Source organism: Diuraphis noxia, unplaced genomic scaffold (genome assembly GCF_037042655.1).
Source record: "Diuraphis noxia isolate RWA-SAM2 unplaced genomic scaffold, SU_Dnox_SAM2 contig0002, whole genome shotgun sequence".
In the NCBI taxonomy this organism is placed as follows: domain Eukaryota; kingdom Metazoa; phylum Arthropoda; class Insecta; order Hemiptera; family Aphididae; genus Diuraphis; species Diuraphis noxia.
The window spans coordinates 28,547,911-28,566,689 of record NW_028301712.1 but is presented as its reverse complement, the minus strand read 5'-3'; the positions used below and the strand labels follow the sequence as shown (position 1 = coordinate 28,566,689).

The window sequence follows — 18,779 nt, the reverse complement described above, 5'->3', positions numbered from 1 at the left end:
CTTCCTAATCATTTTGTTTCAGTATTTTTTGTAGTCTTAAATTATATTATTTTTAGCACAGTTACAAATTATGTCTAGTTTCTACTTAATCGTGTAAAAATAAAGTTCTTTTTTTTATTAAATATTTTTGATCAAATCTAAGTTTTTTAAATGCTTATTTGAGTGCTTATAATGATGTTTTTAAGCGCTTATTTTAAAGATTTCAAGTGCTATAAGTCCCGAACCCTGATAATAACATAATAATAAACATATGTCAAACACAAATCCACATTAATTAGCATTTAGCAGTCAAGTATGGCTGTAAATATGAATATTAAGCATTGTATTAACATACGAAACCATAGCCGCCCGCGAAACTCTCCTACGGATGACGTCATGTGTAATAAGACGCTGCGGGGGGATTGCTTTGTTTACATGATTATGAGGCAACCTGTATAATCTATAAACCTTGGGTAATATTATCATAATGTCATATTATGTACTATAAATGTACATGACGTACTGATACGCTGCGCACCGCCGCCCCGACGGGCGACGGCCGTATGAAATCATCCCGGACGATCATTCCGTTTTTATCTAAATATTTATCTCATTAATATTATTGTTGAGTATTCTTTGTTTGATAACCCTACCAAAAATACTGTCGCTTAATGACACAACCCATAGCCGTATACAAAATACAGCTACGACAATTCGCGGCTGCGCACAACGATGACATGTCCGTGTTCGCGTTCGTACGGCCGCCCGTTCGCTTTTTTTTCCTCACTACCCTGCGTGAAGAAGTTTAACTTCAAAATATCATATAAAAATCAAATAGAAATAATAGAAAAATATATAATTATTAACATTACGTAAGTAATACGTACCTAGGTACATAATTTATGTACAGATTTATTATTTATATAATGTATTATATTCAGTCTGAATAATTCAGATACTTATATATTTTTTTCCACAATAATATAATAATTATTGAATATCTAATAGAGCTTTTGTAAAGTGATGTATATTTGGATTTTTATATGGAATTTACCTGTTTTCAGGTAAAAAAAATGTATCGTTGGAATTTACAATACGCTACAAATCCAACCCTAAAGTCGACTACCTGTTAACCGGTGGAGTTAACAATCACCCTAGTCGGGTACCACAATTTTGCAGATACTACTCTATTTGGTCAAAAAAACATTTAACTTCTCAACTGTCAAAGGTCTATAAATTATAGAACAGAGGTATACGATTAAAAAAAATCTTAAATTTCTAATATATAAAAAATCAATTTATAGTTTATTGAATATTGAATATTAGAACATAAGTATATATGGTATTAAATGTAAAAAAAATATAAAAAAATTACTCGGGTAGTAAAAATTTAATTTGACTTGAACGGCCTAAAATGGTCACATCTCACCAAGTTTTACTCGGTAACTAGCCAAACCAATCTAGCCCTGCGTTCAACTACAGTACAATTTTGATGCAAGTAATGCATTAATTATACGTATGGAACATCTTTGTATTTAAACATATACACCAAAAAATATAATTTTCCACCTACATTTGTAAAATAAGTAGAAACAAAGAAAAAACAGTAAACCAGCTATTTTATATATGTTTTAATATGCACATTTTATGCGCCTTTTCACTTAATACAATATTACGTTAAATATTCCCATTTTACATAATATTTGATAATCAAAATTTTCTGTTTTTTCTGCCTCTTACTCTTTTAATTACGTATATTATTTTTTTAATCGTTTATCACAATTCATATTGCTCAAATATTTTACACACATTAATTCGTATATGTTGTATGAACAGTATAAAATAACTCACGATGTCTAATTCTAGTTGTCCGTATAATTAAGTAAAAACGGCATAAATTAGTTATTTTAGTTCAATAATTCATGCCTTACAAACAACATGTTTTAGGGTTATACTAATAATCCATTTTTTAAATATTTTTCTCCATATTATTATATTACCTATTATGTCGATATTAATTTATACAGGATGTAACAGAAAGAACTGACATAAAAAAAAAATATGCAAATTAAACGTCTGGCAAAAATTATTAATATTATATGATAAGGAAATAATTTAAGAAATATATTCATGTCAGCAAATTCTCAAAAATGACATATTTAAAAAGTTATTTCATTTCAAATTAATTTAATTAAAAGAAATATTGAATTTAAAAAAAAATTTTAATATCAAAAAAAAATTATCATACATGTAGTGCTAGGAGCACTTAATGAAAAAAACATTTAAAAAAATAAATATTAATTTGAATAAAAGTTATTCCAAAAGTCAGTTCTATTTGTTACACCTTGTATATAAATCATATAACATTATATAATCAGCTGTATAAAAGAAACATACCTACCATAAAAAAGATCCCATACTTTTACAGTAGATAAATATATTATTTAGTTATAAATAAGTCGAACTGTATATGTGTGTTAAAATCTTTATATTGTATTGTAATTTTCAAACAAGACATAGATAAGTGTTTTATGGAAATCAAAAAGAAAATAAATATTTCTTAAATTAGTGATTTTTTTTTTTTAAATTACAGGTTATGCATTAATTATAGTAATAATTTACACATTGAACAATGAAAAAATAAGGTTAAAAAAATCTGTGAAAAGTTTACATTATGTGTCGCCTTAATAGCTCTGTCCGCAGTCTGTCAACATAATGGCTGCAGTGCTCTATAAAAATTGTATTGCCAGAAGATGATAGATTTCAACTGTAGCAGTGATGTTCAGAACTATATTAAAATGAAAGATATTAGTGTCAGAACCATAATTGTGAATATTATTAATCTTCTAATGGTCCACCATATCCGGCAGATCCGTTGGAACCGCAAATCAGCATTTCGATAAATATTCACCAACATATGATCAAAAAAAATAACAAATAATGTCATCATCATAAAAATCAAAATAGAGTCTATGCTAAATATCAGTATCTTCGCATTATTCGGACTGCCCATTATCGAATTATTCTTCCTTATTATCCGCACTATTATCATTGTACGCAGCATGCTGTCCGAATACCTGTACAACATAACATAATAACGAGCGCAAATCAATAATAGGTACTCGTACATTATATGATATTTCACAGGGCTTGGATTCCGTTTGTGTTTCAACAAAAATAGACCAACGTCATTTTAATATTATACAATACTATAGCCAATGGATAAAAATTACCTGTTAAAAACATAATATTTTAAATTGTCATGACGTTTACAATGAAAACGATGTTTCCACAATTTTTAATCGAAATTAGATTAAAAATTAATAATATTTATTTATTCATTTATTTATAAAAAATCAACGGGCCTATATATATAATATATTATGAATTGGCACAATATGAAAACAATAGACAAGTAATAATAATAAAAGTAAAAATAGTAAGAAATACAAAGACAAAATTTTAGTATATTAAATAAAACTATAAAATAAATATTTAGGCACTATGATTTAAAAATAACAAAGTTTTAGTTTTAAATACTTGACGATACAAAACGGAAAAATCCAAGACTGTGGAGATTCTATTGGCAATAATAAAGGCTCTTGAAAAAAATGAATTTTAGATTCTGAGCGGAGTGATGAATGTATTGATTTTACAATGATGTGGGTTTTTTTTTGTCTGTGTATAACTAGTCGAAATAATGCTTCAATTTCAAACTTTGGGTGGTTTCTGATGTAAAAGTGAATATCCTTGGTGCATTATACACATCAACAGTTTTCAAAAAAATCGAGAAAAACAAAAAAAAAATGAAAGAAAACGGGAATTTTTACGCAAAACCAGTTTTCGACCAAATCGACTTTTTTAAATGGTTGTAAATCAAAAACTAATAACTGAAAATACTTGAAATTTTCAACGAATGTTTATGTTAGTGTTATCTATATACAGTTTAATTTTCAAAAATGTTTGACTTTTAAGTTATTTATAGACCACTGAAATTTTCGATTTTTTTGAGAATTTTTGTTTGAAGTGCCGATAAAAAAATGTTGGATGACCGAAGAAACTTGAAAATTTAATACACGGTTCCTTATGAGTTGTTATTATTGTAGCTAAAAAAAATTAAAAATTGTTTGTCACAATTTTTTTTTATAAGCGTTTATAGTTCAAATTTTTACGAAATCGATTTCACTAACGATTTTAAACATTTGTTATTATTCAAAAAGTATAAGTCGTAGATATATGAAAATTTTACCAGTTATTTAGATTGGCATTTTATTTACATGATTTAATTTTTAAAATATTTTGACTTTTTTTAGATATTTATAGACAACTGACATTTTCAATTTTTCTAAAAAAATTTTTTTGAAGTGTCGATAAAATTTTTATGGCCCAATCAAAATACTTGAAAATTTAACACAAAGTTCCTCATAAGTTTATTCTTATAGTGATTAAAAAATTATAAAAATACATAGGCACGATTTTTTATTAGCATTTGAAGTTCAAATATTGACTTAATATGTAAAAATTACGGCAATTTTCAAATTATCTTAGATAGAAATTCATAAAAGTTTTTCTTTTTAAATTTAAGATTTGGAAATTAAATACAAAGCTCCTAACATATTTTTACAATAGCAATTGAAAAATAAAAGAAATATATATTCACAATTTTTTTTATAAGCATTCAAATTTTGAATTTTAAATCTAAGATTTGAAAATTTTTAATAATATATAATATATCCTAGAAAGATAAACCGTTTCCGCTCAGAAACGTTTTTGGTATACAATGATATAATATCATTGGATTCAAATTTAATTCCATCCATTACAGTAACCCACTTGTAACCTACTGTACAGCAGAGCGACATCCATTTTCTCGCTTTTTTTAATTTTATTCTGTGTTTAACAATATACAATTTTTACTTTTTAGAAATACGAGCTTGTGAAGGTGACAGCTCCTAAGTCCCCTGAAGCCGCGTCTGATAGGTAAGTATAATATGTTGCTTATATCATACATTCAAACTTAATGTAGGTAATAGACTCAAAATAATATTATAAAAAATAATTTTACAGAACTAGTATTTATCGGACTCGACCACAATAATTGCTAGTATATTTTCATTGACTTACTCAAACATTTAACTATTACACAACTATTTTCTTGATTTTTATTACTTTTTAATTAAAAATTGAAGTTAATGTCAAACTTTGGCTATTCTCCTAAAAAAAAAATGAATCGATGCTTTTAGCAATTACGTTTTTAGAGTTTTTAGATTATCTATAATGGAAAAGTATTTTGTTTCAAAACTTTTTAGAATTATAATGATATAATAAAAACGGCTAACACTTTTAGTGAAATAGGACGTAATTATTTTACAGATAATCTCCTTGTACCTACCTCACCTACTTCTTATCATTATGTATACAAATAATATAAAGAATAAAGATTATGAATAATGATACTAACCTTCTCTAACCTTACGACTAAAAGTATATTGATGATTGATATATAGGAATTTTTATTTTCCCCGAACATTTTTTAGTCCAGACTCTAGAAGTTGTCATAAGATAACTAACATTGTTAATTTAATAAACTAAGAATTCGATCTTTTATTTTATAGATTGTCTAAATAAAATTAATTTTTTTTAAATTTTTTGGTGATCATCTCCGACGATACATATTATATTATACGCTTGTTATAATATTATATATTATGAAACAACTTCATAGTTTAAAATGATGTAAAATAGTTTAACAAATAGTTATTTTACTTATGAGCGATTAGCTACTATAAAATCAAATCAATAATTTAAAAATACCGAGCTTATTCCTGTTTTTATAAATTCTCTGGTGTTTGGCGGAAATTTCAGGCAAGGTCTCAAGGATTGTGCCCGGAGAAGGAGAGCACTCTTTTTCAGCGGCTAAAGGTGAATGTGGAAATGTTCTAGGGTAAACGTGTTATCCAACAAATTGAAACGTGTCAAAGGCACGCCCATGTAGATCCTCACCGACGCAATGATATAGAGAAAATGGTAGATTTGGAGGTGTATATAGATGATCCTCGAGTCTGGTATTAAGTAACCGTCGTGTGAGTTCTGCTGCACGTACTCGAAGGCACGAATTAGCCAGTCATACAGCAACGAGAAGCTGTTGCTTAACCAGTAGGCCATGTACACGATACACGATAGTAGCAAACTAATAAATAATAAATGAATATAATATAATATATATATATACAGTAAAATTAAAATAATACACTCAAGAAAGTTCCGTGATGGCACGCGGGAATACTCTAACACTGTATATACACACGCGGAGATGGTCAAACAGAATACAATAATGAACACCTCTTTTTGAGCACCTAACCTCAACCCCCGACACGCAACTCACGTTGACTTTAATCCTACCCATGATGGTCTTATGATTAGTTAAAATCATTATGAATCATTATCTCTATCAAGTCTCTTAACTCACACACACACTAGTGTAAACTAGTGCAAGTAAACTATTGACTGTTTTGTATGTTATTATACATTATCATATTTTTATACAGCGTCCGATAGTATTATTTTGTAGACGAAATCTATTAAATTATTTATATACATAAAAATATTATTACAATAATATACTGCCGCCTGTCACATCGTTTTGTAACACTAAATTTGTTAAAAACTAGTAAACGAGAGAACAAAAATGTAAAATCAACCTATTTTTCTAAACTCTCAAATAATGTTTAATCTATTAGCAAAAGAACCAAAATTCTTAAAACCAGCAAATATTTTTGTAGTTCCTATCACATAGTTTTTATTTACCGTTATAATATGATCATATTAAATACACAGGGAAAAATAATGAGTTGTCTATTATATAGCAAAAGAATAATAAAATGTTTATTTAAAAAATTATTTTTTTCCCGAATGGTAAATAATTTTAAAAGGAAGTATAATATTATGTATGTAAAGTATTAATATTTAAAAATGCTCATAATTCACTTGAAAATTAAAATATCGTAAAAGATTAATTAAACACAGATAATGTTCTTACCTAGAAGCTTGATAATTGATGAAATTCACACGTTCTTGATTACTAAGTACATGCGGTGGCGGTCAAACGGAAAATATACCTATTAAATCTCTCTCGTTATTTTCTCTCAAATCTCAACCCCCACCTCCAACCACCGTAGACTCTAATCCCACCCTCTTATTACACATACACACACGCATGCGCACGTACCCTCACACACACACAAACACAGACTCTTAAAATCGTGTGGTGTTCAATCTGTAAGCTACTCCATGGAATCTGAGACCGTGTGCTCGTGGACTATGGAAAATAGTAATGGGGGGTTGGTAGTAGTTACAGACTTACAGTTACCGAATAATCATTTCGGTGACTTGTTGACTTCATTCGAAGAATACATAATATATATTATGTTATCTGTAGGTCTATATTCGATATTCATTACTATCGACGATAATCACATAAAATAAGCAACAATCTGCTACAACAATATATTATTGGTATACGATCCTACGTTCTGATAATAACATTATAATATCTCACTATAGGTAGTATTATAACAGGCATATCAGGTAATCCAATGTTCCTGATCTTAGCAAAAAATGAGAAATTATAATTTGTTAATTTTTAGTGCCTACAATTATTGACTGAATTTTTACCTCGTAAGTAGGTTACCCGTGTTTTCCATAATATTACATTACACTTTTGTTGAAAGTCAATCCGAACTCGCAATTATGGATGTTAAAGACTAATTATTTAACGAAATCAATAATTTTGTGTCTAATTTCGAGTGAGTAAATACGAAACTTTACAATAATTGTAGTATTTAATAATCTGTCGTTATTTTAACAGAACTATTCCTTTCATGGTTTTGTAGTCAATTATTATTGTTTTTCGATTCGGTACATTAATTTATTGAAATTAACTTATACTCCCGTAGTCCCGTCGTTTTATGTTTTTACATATAAGAGCATCGTATTAGTTTGCCGAGACATCACGCTATAACTCTTCCACATCCTAATTTTTTTTTTTTTGATCTTCAAATATTTTGTCGTTGGACCTGTATTACAAGTACGTCCAAAATGAACCGAATTGTTTTCCAACATTTAAAATCTTAGTCCCTGGTGATTTCATTAAAATATTAGTATGTTATTTTGAATGAAAGTATTTAATTTTGAACACAATTAGTGTATTAGAGTTAATCATATTTTTATGATCCATATCTAAACATATATACCTAGATAAAATTACATGAAACCTATTTTAGCAGCCCAAGTAAAGCAGTGTGGAATTATTCTTAATAATAAATTATTAAAGTTTATTTACATTTTCGTCAGATACATATATTTAATATAAAGTTGTTATACCTGTCACTATACACATAAGTATACTGCAGAAGAGATAAATAATGTTTAGGTACTGCGTATACATGTGTAAATAGTTTTCAATAGGGTGTGTACTATACTACTATGTGGCCCTTTTGCCTTCGTTTTCGACGTTGCATCTGCACGGCGCAACAGGTAGCTACGTGATTGTAGAGGTGGTGGTGGTGGTGGTGGTGGCCATCGTCGTCGTCGTCGTGTTCATATTGTCGGACAACTGGTTTCTACCAAACGCTAACAATATTACGCACCTGCAATAATAACACCATCTCGTTTTATTTTGGTGAGACTCCTACAGGCATACGCACTTAATTTATTATCTTATTTTCTTTTTTTTTTATTTTACTTCTGACCCCGTTGACATTAATAAATGAATATTGGATTAAGAGTGCCCGTGTGTACGAATTACCTGAGCAATAACTATAGGTACTAGCAATCAATACTCACAGTATTATTTGACACTCAGTAATAGGGTGCATAAAATAATATGTATTACCTATATATGAACCAAAATATTACTAGTACTTAATGATGGGTATATTATATTTTATTATTCATCCTACATATTTTCTGTAGGCATATATAGGTATATTAAATTACACTATACATAACTATAATATATAGGCATAAATATTAGAACTAGTTTACTTGGTATAGCAATAAGTATGTTTCCGATACGATTTGTTTATGCAGTCGATAGATATATAATATAATTTAAAAATTTTTCTCCGATCTCGTTATCGTATTCAATACAAAATTATTTAAAATTCCTTTCTAAACTTCAAGTATACACTACTTTTTGGTAGGTTGGGGATATGAAATTCATATCCAGATACCTTAAATTGAATTAAATATTAATTAAAATATATTAATACATTTTTATTATCAATACAAAATACGTTAACCAATTGTACTATTATATTAAGCACAACTACGTGTTATTACTATCATGCTCCAGTGTTATCTACCTGAAATTAAATATGTGGTTATAAATTTCTATTTAAAATATTTGTGCCTTTTTAACCATATTTTTGCTAAACAACTCATCAAAGTATTATACACATCAATAAATGGTTTATAATTTAATATCGACTATCTATCATAAAAAATCTAATCTTCTTTTATAAAATGGTTCATCAATTAAATAATTATAATTTATTATAAATTTATAAGTAATCGGCGACAGGGCCAACCAATGAGCCTATAATGGTATATATATATACCATAATATATGCTACCTGTAATCATACCTCAATAATAAAAAAATAAAAATATAAGATGTTTTTTAAACATTGTTTAGTAACAGAATCACTCATATTGTCACTTAAAGGACTTAATCCACTTTAGTACTTTATTAATTACCGTACAAATTACTACATAAAGACAATTTTCTATTATACTGAAATGTAAAGATTTAAAATATTATGATTAACTCAACATATTCTACACGCAATTTTTTATTGGTTACCTAGTACGAATATAAAAGTTTTCTAGATTCATTATTATTATTTTATAATAGCTTAAAAATATTACTATTTGATACGTCTTGTAGTATGGGATTGGATAACTTTTGACTAGTTACCTACCTACAGTTATTTTTTGATTGTAAAATTATTATCATAATATTATAATGATATTTAATATTTAGTATATTATAGGTACTGAAATTGCAGTAAAATAAATTAGTATTACAATAATTTACAACAATAAGAAAAATCTAAAATTGAAATTTCGAAGCTAAAGGTCGAAAGTTCGAACAATTATCAACATAATTAGATTATTATATACGGACCTAGTACCTACCTAATATGTTCTAACAATGGAAATGCAGGTATGTATAATAAATTAAAATTTGATTTCATATTAATCACGCATAATAAATAGCATAAATGCCATAAATATTTAGTATAACATAAAGTGATAATCACATGTATATTTTCTCAAAGTCAAAATTAATTATTATTGTAATTTTGGTCGTTACCAACTCGTCATTAAAAGTTAAATCATTAACTGTTTATCGTGTATAACGTGTTTATACGGTAAATACAAAGGATTTTAAGTTATTACTTATTGTTATTACCTACATATGAAATGTGTGTATTTCGTTCTCTTAAACGGTTTAAGACACCAACTTCCATGTAGATACCTAACACAACTTGTTTTTTTTTCTGTTATATTATAAAAATATTCATCTGAACATACACTTCCTTAAGAGTTAAGATGTAAAAAAGTAAAATAAAAAGGTCACGAGGGATCCAAAGGAATCCCCTATACACCCCTCTCCACGATAAATGTACTTATGTGGTATACACGGAATATTTAAAGCTGTCAATTATATCTCAATAGTTAACTACAGTTTATGGTGAGGTCTTATATTATTCTCTTTTTCTAAACTTAAAAATCATAACTATTCAAGGAGTGAAACCTATTGATCTAATTTTGACGGCATGCAAAAATATTTTACTATTGTTAAAATAAGGTTTAAGGCACGATGCTTGGAAGCTACCCTGTTTAAATGTGTATAAATACATAATAACTAAATGTCTGATACTAAATCTAAATCTTATTATACTTACTTTCAAAATAACGTGTAATTTTTTTAAGCATAACACGTTAGATTTAAAAACAAATTTTTATTTTTGTGTCAATATGATAGATATGAATAAAAACATTTTAAAATTGTAAAAATTTAAGTTTTAACTACATATTGTGAAACATCAATTTAAACAATAAATTATTATAATATACATATAATGTACTTAGATTACGATATTTTTAATTATTAGATTATATCATTAACTACATGGATAATTTATGTTTTATATTACTTTTTTATTTAAATTTTTCCTGGTTTAATGAGCGAGTGTCTCCATTTGGTCTTTAATAGCATCATAGTATCATACATTTTATTCGTAGTCATGATTTATGACCATACCTAAGTAATCGTAATTTTTATGAAATGACTCATTTACGTTTTAATAGAATGACAGTCACTAAAATCACTCTAATATTTTAAATATAATAAACAATAACCAATAATAGGCATTAAAGCATTACAAACGATTGAATGCTTAAGTATAATTTATTCTTATTATTTGTGAAATTTCACTTGGTAATGCTCGTCGTGGCAGTCTATATTTTTCATTATATTTGAAAAAATCGAAAGCACGTACATGATACATCGACATTAAAATCCACTTAGTTTTACCTTATCAGTTATCATATAATAATAATAATATTCTATATACGTATAATGACGATATCGAATTTTATTTTTTGTTGTCAATAATATGGCGGTAAAGTATATTATGTTATATGTGTCTGTGTGGTATTATGTACCTTCATACATCATACATTACTTCAACGCGAGTCATTCTTTCATGGAATTCTAACTACGCAGTATAATAAAAACACAACCCCTGTCGAGTACATGAAAACATTTGAACGATTGTCGGTATTTGCTATCACGTCTCAAATACATTTCGTTTTTAAAAATGTAATAAATTACACACATGTTCTAAAGTAGGTACATGGGTACGCATTTTCAAAGCACATTCCGATAGGCATCGGGCCGTCTATCTGTATATACATATTTCATGGACGTGGACATAACAAAATACTAAACTAGGGGATGGAAAGAATGAAACCGGTTTTCGGCGCCCGGTCGTTTTGTATAGTATTAATATAATAGCGACAATGTATATACCAGGTCATTATAGGTTCGAGGGATCTAACCCGGCTTAGTGTTTACACCACATGTGCAACGATTGTATAGATATATTTTATACAGTTTTATTTATGATTCCCCAACGGCAGCGTTCATGACAAAAAAAATGGTCGGTACAGATAAATCTAAATTGATGTTTTGGAATAAATAAAATGAAATGAAAAAAAAACGCAATAAAATTTAATAACAATGCGAGAAAACCCGGGTAACGACGGTATTTTCGGATAAAATGCTTTGTGTACTGTATTCAAATTAAACTACACAGCGAGACTGTTTGTAATATTTTACAAAATACTCGGATCTTACAGAATAAAATGATTCTTTTACGTCCTTCTTCGAACTCGCCGCATACTCACCGCTCACCGGTTATTTCAGGGCTAAATATTTTCAAGGAAACGTATACGAAAAAATATATACTATAACTATAATGCAAATACGGTACAAAAATATACCATAATCATCAGCTTAGCCAAAAGGACCTACTTACTATATTTAAGGGGACCGCGCGGTGGTGCATGAACTATAAAAATTCGCCCACTGCCAACGGCGTGAGCTGATCAAGTATTGACTTGTGTTAGGATTATGCCAACCGTGACGCTCATTGGCGGCCGAGGCCACGAATTCCGCGAGAATAATATAAGTATTTATTATTCGGTCGAACAGCAGCCACTACTTAGTGCTAGGGAAATATAATAATAAAACACTCAATGGTATTAATTGACGGAAAACTATTGATTTCAATATATTTTAATGGTTTGGTGTAATTTATATCGATGTATTAAAAAACTATCAGTCATTAATAGATTTTTTTAAAAGTCAAGGGCTCGATACACCTAGTTTTTATATTTAAGTTATATTATATTTTTATAAAAATGTGGAATGTTATGATTAATGTGTTAAAAATTAAAGTTAAATCTTTTTTGATGTGTAACATCTATTGTGACTGTTAAAACTGTTTATTGGCGTGGCATTGCGACGTTTTAAATGACGTAATTTATTTTCCCAAGGAAATGGGGCTCATGACCATGATGCAATAGTTGTTCGAGAATACCTTAACCAAACTTTTGGATATAAATGGATGATTCAGTTCAATAGCCCCTTAGATCATCAGATATAACACCATTGGACTATTTTTTATGGGAACATTTAAAAACATGTCACAACTTTTGGCTGTTCCAAAAATTTCAATTTTGAAGACATCAAAAAACTGTAGAAAATAAAAGTAGCTCAATAAAAATGAATCAATCTAAATCCTGTCTCAAAATCGAGGTACATATTTAAGACATTTTTATTTTACTGCGCATACACAAAAAAAATAGTTAAAAATTATGACTATCAAAAAAATATGAATTTATATATGTTCAGTAGGACAGTAGGCAATAGTTTTTCATTGAACCAAACTCCAAGTGATGCGTTCGAAATTTTCCTGTTACTTTTAAAATTGAACATATGGTAAAAAGCGAATGTAAATCTGGTCGCAATGAAACTATGGTAAATTGTTGAGGACACTCGACTACTCAAGATTAGGTAGAATGTGAAAGTATCTAACATATAAAAATGTGATTTACAATTTAAACTTTAAGGTTTTAAAAAAACCGAGATGCATCAATATACCACCATATTTCGTAATAATTGATAATTTTTGTGTTAGGTTATGGAGCTGTATCGACAACAACCGGATGACTTACCTATTGTATTCTAATTCCTAATCACAGCAAGTTGGATTAAGTATTTAAGTAATTTAAATTAAATTAAATATCATTGTGCTTGATATACTTCCGAATTTAATATTATATTTTTTTAAATAAGTTGCCATAACAATGTGATACTATTTTTTTGTCAAACGATTAGGTATAATGTATTATGTATAATATAGTAACACAATTGAAAATTTCAAGATTTCAAACTAAATTTATATTTGTTTTGGGTGGAGGGTGTGAAGTCTACAAGTATACTTAATAACGAATTCAAATAAGTTTTAAAAATATTAACAGTGATAATTTATCATATTATTAAATCGATAAGTACGATAGACAAAATAATGATATGTTTTTGGCTAAAATATAACTGTGGGCCATCCATAGATTCCCTTAAGCAATGTTGATATCACGTATATATTAGTATATATCAAGACTATGTAAAATACAATTTTTTTAAATTAATAACTATAGTGATTTGTTAGGAAATTTAACAATAATTTTTTTTCATAGGCAGTAGGCACACAGAAAAATTATTATGGCTAGATTTTATATCACAAAAACTGACAATATTCTAATTTACTTTTAAAATTTTGCAACTAATCCTAATGTTTCAACAAAAAAAAAAAAATAGAAGAGATTCGCTCTAAAGAAAGATAAAAAAAGGACACCGTCCCTCCGCGTTCCTTTCAAACCAACCACTATGGTAATAAAACAAAGTATTTGTAATAGCTGACTCGTGTACTACAGTCTACAACTAAGGTATAATAAATTATTTTTAATTTTTATCTCTACTATTTTTATCAACATTTAGATTATTTATTTGATTGTATGATTAAGAATTATCAAAAAGTATATAACTTAGAAGAAACTAAAAAAGTTATTATCATTACCTACTCAGTTAATATATAATCGTTATTATAGTCAGTTAAACTTATCGTTGTTCATCAAATTCGCACCGATGTTTAAAGGTTACTATAATCTATTTTATAAATAAAATGAATTATGAAACAATATGTCATGTTCAAGTGTTATAGTTTTAAATTGTCCAAATAAAGATAAATTATTTAGAATTAGTATTGAAAAAATTAATCCTAACTCTAAAATATATGTTAATATCTTAAGATGAATATACGTTCATGGTTCATTATTTGATTATTTGGCTTTTGTAATGGTAAGTTATTAACTTCAGAAATTACCATTTATTTTTCAACGTTTACATTTAAGCGGACGCCGCGCACGGACACATTTTGCCACCACATTTCACAAGTACATAATATAACAAATTTACACTCAGCAGGTCACTCAATATGCTATTTTAGTTTAAAAATTAGAGTGAATCAATGTATTAAAAAACTTGACGATAAAAAGTTTTTTTTACGTGGGTTTTTTTCTATAATTCAGTTTTTAAATAAGCATTTTATTTTTACACTATATTATATACGGAAAACTTGCTAAACAATTTAAGTATCGAAAAACCCAACATACAAACTGATATTGTTCTTACCGTTAAGTTTCATAAAAGCTCGATAATTGGCTAAATTAATTTCACTCTATTTTTTAAACTAACAAAAAAACGTAAACGTAACTGCGTTGAGTGTACATTTTCAGTATTATGCACTTGTAAGATGGAGACGGAAAATGTCCTTCCTTGTAGGGTCCTCTTAATTAAATTATTATATTTTTGGTTCTTTAAAAAATATTGCACAAATAAAGTATAACCTTTTTGGATCTCACTTTTTTTTTTACCTGTAATGTCTGGCATAATAGACATGTACTCGTACCTACCTGAGTTCATAAAATATATTATTATACATTTTCTAGAAGTAAAAATCTTTTTTGTATTGCACGATTGGTGGCAATCGGTTTTGGGACAAGGAAGTCGTTCGGCTACTAATCGTAGTCACTTAACAATGGAAGACAGGTGGGGGCAGTGATATGATTCTGAACGACCTCTTCTCAACGGCAACGTCGCAAGTCTCTCCTCAAAACTGAAATCAAATACCAGGGACCCAGTGAACAAACGTGATCGTCCGGGGTCCGGCCACTACCGCCACCTCAACACAAAAGACAATAAAAAGAATAAAGATACATGAGAATATAGAATAATATACTAAAACGATACATTTTTATATTAGAGGGAAAAAATCCGTAATTTAAATATGTTAATTTTACTTCAATATACGGTTATCTTCCACGATTATAATGTGGTTTTATGTTATAAATGTCACTTTGTACATGCATTTATTAAAATATTATGTATTTTATATTAAAGTGTACCATGATATAATGCTTATTTGGTATTGTAAATGTGTCTCGTCATATTGTTTGTATAAAACATGTTTTTTTTTTTTGTAATAAACTTTATTAGCGTGATGGACGTATTACATCTGTTTTTAATGAGATTGACAGTTTTATAATGACATATTTACTAAAAATTAAAATTAATTTTACATTTCAAATTTTCAATTCGAATTCGGTATAAATTAGTAAAGCTCGGTCCAGACCAAGAAAAATTTGTCGGGAACATATATTGCTGACATTGTCGTCGACAAATATATTTTATGTTACCGCTTGTGACGGGAAATCAGAAACATTGTCGACGACATGTCGGAAACACTTGTTTTCGACAAATTTTTCTTTGGTCTAGACGAGGCTTAATAATTACAAACAATCCAAAAAATACATATATTGTTAGTTGTTGAGTTGTATTTTAATTTACAACTATTCATTCTAAATCAACAAAACTAATTAGGTAGGTACTAACTACTAATTTAATTCTTATCATTCTTTTAACATTAAGTAATAGGTATTACGCATTAGTTACCCGAAACTTAACGATACATTAGTATACATTCCTTAATCCTTAACACTTATACGGGCATGACCATTTTCGAACAAAACAAAAATGTATGTAAGAAATTTTAAAATAAAATGTAGAACATTATTTAAAATGTAAGAATATATATATATTAATAATATTTTTTGTGTTAATATGTCACAATATGTATAATATTACCTATATAAAAAAATAAAATTATAATTATATAATTGTAATAAAATAATGACAAATATTAGTAATAATAATTAATATTATTTACTTTATGCTGTACTTAAAGAAAATTATTTAAAATGTAAAAATACCTGTAAATTAAAATTATTTTTATGTTGATATTTTACAAACCAACGCATATGGTTTAAGTTGATTAATAAATTATAAAAAAAAATGATTTAGATACTAAAAATAATAATGATAAATATGATATAATATTCAATAAACCTGATTATGTTCTGTTATAGTCTGATTTTTATTAGCACTGGGTCTTGATTTTGAAATAATTAATCAGTTATTAATATTTTATCTTGGCTATACTCTTTACAAATTACAATATACGTATGAATAATAATCGATCTTGCAGTTATACATACTACATATGTACAATGTACGTATATATTATAGTAGTTTTCATCATACTCAATCACGACGACCACTGATATGTATAACGTAAAATATAATATGTTAAACTTTTTGTATCATGAAATTTTCAAAATTACCTATTTTATATTATTATATAACCTATTATATTTTAATTTTTAAATGAGTAAATGAATTTTAAAATATTCACGCTTAACATGCTCATAACTCATTTAGAAATTAAAATATCGTAAAAAAACCAATATGAGAACACAGATAATTTTCCTACCTAAAAGTTTGATGATGGGTCAATTCACTCTAATATCAAAACTAACAGCACACTATTGCATCTAGCGAACGAAAATTTGCTATGTAGTACGCGTGTAAGACGGTGACGACACATGCGGGTGTAGCGTTCTCTTATTTCTTAAGATATAATTTTGTACAACTGCTATAATATGTTATTTAACTTAATAACTCAAATGTAATTTCCTGTAATAAAATAAAATAAAATAAAAATAACTGCGGTATGTAGCTTAGGTACTAAGGTACTACACGCATACAGTTTTTTGGTAGATACTAGATACCATTTAATAGGCGTCACCGTTTTCGGCCAAAATGTACCATTCCGTCTTCGGCCAGTGTCACTTTTCGGCCAACAGTCCAACACTTACCCTACTCTTTTCGGCCAAAATTTAACGTTTAATATTTGGCCACTGTTCCTTTTCGGCCAGCACAGTTTTCTTTAAAATTTACAATTTTAACAACTTATGAGTTATGATTGTATCGAAAAATGTGATTTTTTAAAAAAAATATCACATAATACTTTGTGAAAAAATAATAAAATAAAATGTTATAATATAATACATCAGTCGAATAAAAATATAATAATAATTAAATAAGCATCTAATACTTTGTGAAAAATAATAAATTAAATAAATTGAATAAAATGTTATAATATAATACATCAGTCGAATAAAAATATAATAATAATTAAATAAGCATCTAATACTTTGTGAAAAATAATAAATTAAATAAATTGAATAAAATGTTATAATATAATACATCAGTCGAATAAAAATATAATAATAATTAAATATGCACAAAAATTAATTTTTATTTAACAAATGTAATAATTTGTTCAGTTGTTAAAATTGTAAATTTTAAAGAAAACTGTGCTGGCCGAAAAGGAACAGTGGCCGAAAAGTAAACGGTAAGTTTCGGCCGAAAGGTGACAGTGATGGCCGAAAAGTAAACGGTAACTTTTGGCCGAAAAGTGACACTGGCCGAAAAAGGAAGGGTACATTTTGGCCGAAAGGGGGCCTCCCCATTTTATGGTAGGTAGCATATTAGACGAGTACCTTGATTTGAAATATATGATATATGAGAGGGGACAAGAATACGATGGTGCCTCTTTAATGTATGATGTATTCAATGGAATTCAAGCATAGTAATTCGCAAAAGTTATCCACTTGCCTTGTACATTCATTGCGCAGTTCATGTGTTAAATCTTTCTGTATCTAATTCCTGCTCAGTACAAAAAATAAGAAATTGTTTAGGGACA

At 27.8% G+C, this 18,779-nt stretch overlaps 1 long non-coding RNA gene across 2 annotated transcripts; it reads left to right on the top strand.

The window, feature by feature from the left end:
- Positions 1–712: 712 nt before the first annotated feature.
- LOC149058306 (uncharacterized) lies at positions 713–16,783 on the top strand. 2 transcript variants are annotated; one of them, XR_016190569.1, is made up of 5 exons: positions 713–851; positions 1,044–1,229; positions 4,904–4,959; positions 13,755–13,839; positions 15,625–16,783. It is a non-coding gene; the product is annotated as an uncharacterized LOC149058306 (long non-coding RNA). The 2 variants fall into 2 exon arrangements; XR_016190570.1 differs by lacking the exon at positions 15,625–16,783 and adding an exon at positions 14,435–14,562.
- The last annotated feature ends 1,996 nt before the right edge of the window (positions 16,784–18,779 follow it).